Source organism: Arachis ipaensis, chromosome B01, assembly GCF_000816755.2.
Source record: "Arachis ipaensis cultivar K30076 chromosome B01, Araip1.1, whole genome shotgun sequence".
Classification (NCBI taxonomy): Eukaryota; Viridiplantae; Streptophyta; class Magnoliopsida; order Fabales; family Fabaceae; genus Arachis; species Arachis ipaensis.
This window is the reverse complement of record NC_029785.2, coordinates 111,621,886-111,627,236: the sequence shown is the minus strand read 5'-3', so window position 1 is coordinate 111,627,236 and position 5,351 is coordinate 111,621,886. Positions and strand designations below refer to the sequence as shown.

General features: G+C 41.5%; 1 long non-coding RNA gene across 1 annotated transcript in view; it reads right to left on the bottom strand.

Moving 5' to 3' along the window:
- LOC110271902 overlaps nucleotides 1–2,285 on the bottom strand; it is a 2,566-nt gene extending 281 nt beyond the window's left edge. The window contains exon 1 of the long non-coding RNA XR_002362748.1: nucleotides 2,232–2,285. This is a non-coding gene — a long non-coding RNA (uncharacterized LOC110271902). The remainder of the gene's footprint in view (nucleotides 1–2,231) is intronic.

Sequence of the window (5,351 nt, the reverse complement as noted above, 5' to 3'; positions counted from 1 at the left end):
TCAAAAATATGCACTGTTCAAGCATTCATTCAGAAAACAAAAAGTATTGCCACCATATCAAAATAATTAGATTATTTTCAAGATAGAATTCGAAATTCATGTACTTCTTGTTCTTTTGCAAATAAAAATATTTTTCATTTAAGAAAGGTGAAGGATTCATAGGACATTCATAGCTTTAAGACATAGACACAAGACACTAATGATCATGTAATAAAGATACAAACATAGATGAAACATAAAGCATGTGAATCAAAAAAATAGTAAAATAAGAACAAGAAAATTAAAGAACAGGTCACCTTAGTGATGGCGGCTAGTTCTTCCTCTTGAAGATCTTATGGAGTGCTTGAGCTCCTCTATGTCTCTTCTTTGCCTTTGTTGTTCCTCTCTCATGGCTCTTTGGTCCTCTCTAATTTCATGAAGGATGATGGAATGCTCTTGGTGCTCCATCCTTAGTTGCCCCCTGTTGGAACTCAATTCTCCTAAGGAGGTGTTGATTTGCTTCCAATAATTGTGTGGAGAAAAGTGCATCCCTTGAGGCATCTCAGGGATTTCATGATGAAGAACTTCCTCATACTCTTGTTGAGGTCCTTGAGTGGGCTCTCTTGTTTGCTCCATCCTTTTCTTAGTGATGGGCTTGTCTCCTTCAATGAGGATGTCTCCCTCTATGACAACTCCAGCTGAATTGCATAGGTGATAGATGAGATGAGGGAATGCTAACCTTGCCAAAGTAGAGTGCTTGTCTGCCACCTTGTAGAGTTCTAGGGATATGATCTCATGAACTTCTACTTCCTCTCCATTCATGATGCTATGGATCATGATAGCCCGGTCTATTGTAACCAATGTTCTGAAAACCGGACCTGACCGGCCAGTTGAACCGATTAAACCGGGAATCGGTGAGAGAAACAGTCTGGTCCTCCTCCTAAAACCGCCAATTTCAAAACCGTTGGAAAACTGGCGAACCGGCAGAAAACTGGTCAGTTGGGCCGGACCAGAAACCGGCCAGTTCTTAAAAAAACAAACCCACGCCGCGTCACTTACCCCCCTCCCCCAAACGCCTTCGCAAATCAAATGCCCTCAGTCCCTCACCACTCACCAACCCTAGCTTCTTCAAGAATTCAGAAACCAAACCAAAAACCTAGCCTCTTCAACGGATTCGACGCCGCCGCTCGTCGTTGTAGGCGCCTCCGCGGCCTCCTCCTCCCCCCTGTTCTAAACCAAATCCCTAGCTCGGCACATCGTCGTCGCGTCGTCTTCTAGCTTCGCTGTTCGAGGCTTCGAGTTTGAGATGCTTGCCGTGGTGTCGCCGTCATCGTCTTGCTCTCAGTTGAAGGTTAGTGGCACTGTTTAGTGATTCCCTATGCTCTGTTGAGTCTGTGTTGAAACTTGAATGTCTGATAATTAGTGACTTCTGAATCTGAAATGACGTAAATCATTGGTTTTGTGTTGTTGAAATTATGTTGTTGAAATAGATTTGTTATGTTGCTGGCCTGCTGCTGCCATTTTTTTATTTTTGAGTATGATATTTCTGAATTTTTGTTGAAATAGTTATTGATTTGAAGGTTAGGGTGATTATTTATTCTGGAACTAAGTCTGCTGTTTCACTGCCTGATGGGAAAGTAAGTTCTCCCCATCCTCTATTGGATTCGTCCTGCTCGTCGCCCTCTTGATGGTCAGTGACTTTGGTGTGCACTTGTTCTTCGTTTTTCATTTTATTCTCTGACTCTTTGTTCTGAAATCAACAAATCATTGAATGATTATATTGATTATAGGGTTTTGTGTCTCTGTTCAAATTTGCAGAATGTCCCCGAAATTCTTTGCTGAGAACAAGAACATTGCAGGATTTGATAATGTAGGAGTGGCGTGTCTGATTGTGTTGTGGTATTTTGCTTAAGATAGTGTCAAGTGGCAGATTGTGTTGTGGCATTTTGCTTACTGAAATGTCTCTTGCTATAGTTTTTTAAGTGTCCATCGACTTGAGACGAGCTCTTCACTCAAATTTCAATGATTCCATTCTGTAATTTAATTTCCATTTTGTAAATTAACTGACAAATAAGTTGCTAAAATGAGCCACAACTAGAACTAGGGTATGGGGCTATGGGCATTGGTGGTTTTAGAAAGATGTGGGCAGCAGCCTGCCTTGACTCCTTTACTATCAATTTTTGAGTTTATAAATTGTTGGAGCTGGAGGTCATGCAATCTTTGTCCGTCTACAAGTTTGTGACTTATTGAACCTGAATGATGGCTATTTCTGGTGTCTGTGTACTTCACGGTCAACACACTAGCTGCTCAAAGCCTCAAACCAGATCAGGCCTTTTAGCATGCTGTTGATTTTTGGGTGACTGAAGAGGTTGTAGAGAAAGAACCTGAGTATAGTATATTTAATTTCTAATGATTTATTAGAATGTTGTTAGTTTATAATATAATGATAACGTGTATTTTATTAGTTGAAATTGATGCTGATTTATATCAAAGTGGCGGTGGTAGTAGTGGTCTTTATGCCGCATCTCTTGATTCTTCTGCTCAACAGGGTGGGAATGAAGGTGAAGATCATCCCACCGAAGCATATTTGCAACAAGTTCTTGCAGATTTTGATGATTGATAAACCATGATGTTGGGATTTAATATTTAGATATATTACTATTTAACTTTTGAGTTTGGATTTTGATAAGATCATATGTATTTGGTTGATGATATTTTATGTAGTGTTTTAAATTTTGAAGATATTTTAAGATTTATATTAGACTATAATTATATTTTAGGATGTGTATTTATAATTTATTTATTATTCTATTCTAAAACAGTTTTTTTGGTTAAACCATCGGTTAGACCGGTTAGACCAATAAACCAGTGACCCAGTGATTAGAATGGTTTGATGACCGGTCTGGTTTTCTGAACCTTGATTGTAACTTCAGACCGGTTGCTAGTAGGAATGATAGAGCGTTGGATGAACTCCAACCATCCCCTAGCCATTGTGAGCCAATTCTTTGGGTTTGGGTTCACACTTTGGTCATGGTTCTTAGTGATCCATGCATTAGCATAGAACTCTTGAACCATTAAGATTCTGACTTGTTGAATGGAGTTGGTGAGAGCTTTCCAATCTCTTCTTTGAATCTCATGTCGGATCTCCAGATATTCACTCTTTTTGACCATGAAGGGGACCTCGGGGATCACCTTTTTCTTGGTCACAACCTCATAGAAGTGGTCTTGATGCACTTTTGAGATGAATCTCTCCAGCTCCCATGACTCGGAGGTGGAAGCAATTGCCTTCCCCTTCCTCTTTCTAGAGGTTTCTCTGGCCTTAGGTGCCATTAATGGTTATGGAAAAAACAAAAAGCAGGGCTTTTTCCACACCAAACTTAGAAGGTTTGCTCGTCCTCGAGCAAAAGAAGAAAGAAAGGAGTAGAAAAAGAAGAAGAGATGGAGGAGATGGAGGTGAGGAGTGGGTTCGGCCAAGGGGGTAAGTGTGTATGATGTGTGAATTGGAAGGTGGTAAGGAGAGGTATTTATAGGGTAAGAGAGAGAGAGGGAATTCGATTATGAAGGGGTGGGTTTGGGAGGGAAATGGTTTAAATTTGAATGGTGAGGTAGGTAGGGTTTATGATGGATGGATGTGAGTGGTGAAGAGATTATGGAGAAGAGGGTAAGGTTTGATAGGTGAAGGGTATTTGGGGAAGAGTTATTGATGGGATTGGTCAAGGGTATTTGGGAAAGAGTGTTATAGAAAGGTGTAAAGAGGAGAGAAGAAGAGGTGGAGTAGATGGGGATCCTGTGGGTCCACAGATCTTGAGGTGTCAAGGAATTCTGCTCCCTGCACCATTCTGGCATTCAAACGCCCTCTGTGTGCCAATTCTAGCGTTGTGGGGATCCTGTGGGGTCCACAGATCCTGAGGTGTTAAGGAATTCTGCTCCCTGCACCATTCTGGCATTTAAACGCCCTCTGTGTGCCAATTCTGGCATTTAACGCCAGCTCTACTACCTTTCCTGGTGTTAAACGCTAGTCTGCTGCCCCTTTCTGGCGTTTAATGCCATTCTGTCTGCCATTTCTGGCGTTTAACGCCAGCCAGACGCCAGACACCCTTTTCTGGCATTAAACGCCCAGAATGCTGCCCATTCTGTCTGCTATCCTTACTGGTGTTTAAACGCCAGTAAGCCTGTTCTCCAGGGTGTGCTGTTTTTGATGCTATTTTTGATTCCGCTTTAATTTTGCAGTTATTTTTATGACTTCACATGATCATCAACCTAAAGAAAACATAAAATAACAATAGAAAACAAATAAATATAATTAAGTAACATTAGGTTGCCTCCCAATAAGCACTTCTTTAATGTCAATAGCTTCACAGTAAGCTCTTAGAGAGCTTCACAGAGACTCAGAGCTTAATGGTGGCCTCCAAACACCAAACTTAGAAGTTGAGTGTGGGGGCTCTGTTTGACTCTGTATTGAGAGAAGCTTTTCATGCTTCCTCTCCATGGTTGCAGAAGAAGATCCTTGAGCCTTAAACACAAGGTAGTCCTCATTCCGTTGCAGGACTAACTCTCCTCTGTCTACATCAATCACAGCTTTTACTGTGGTTAGGAAGGGTCTTTCAAGGATAATGGATTCATCCTCATCCTTCCCAGTGTCTAGGATTATGAAGTCAGCAGGGATGTACATGCCTTCAACCTTCACCAAGACATCCTCTACAAGTCCATAAGCTTGTTTCCTTGATTTGTCTGCCAATTCTAGTGAGAATCTAGTAGCTTGTACCTCAAAGATCCCTAGTTTCTCCATTACAGAGAGTGGCATGAGGTTTATTCCTGACCCCAGGTCACACAGAGCCTTTTTAAAGGTCATGGTGCCTATGGTGCAAGGTATTAAGAACTTTCCGGGATCCGATTTCTTCTGAGGTAATTTCAGTTGCCCCAAAGCATTCAATTCATTGATGAGCAATGGAGGTTCATCCTCCCAAGTCTCATTACCAAATAACTTAGCATTCAGCTTCATGATTGCTCCTAGATACTAAGCAACTTGCTCTTCAATAATATCTTCATCCTCTTCAGAGGAAGAATACTCATCAGAGCTCATGAATGGCGACAGTAAGTTCAATGGAATCTCTATGGTCTCTATGTGAGCCTCAGATTCCTTTGGTTCCTCATTAGAGAACTCCTTGGTGGCCAATGGACGTCCATTGAGGTCTTCCTTATTGGAAATCACTGCCTTTTGACTCTCTCCAGGTTCGGCCGTGTGGGGTATATTGATGGCCTTGTACTCTCTCTTTGGATTCTCTTCTGTATTGCTTGGGAGTGTACTAGGAGGGATTTCAGTAACTCTTTTACTCAGTTGACCCACTTGTGCCTCCAAATTTCTGATGGAG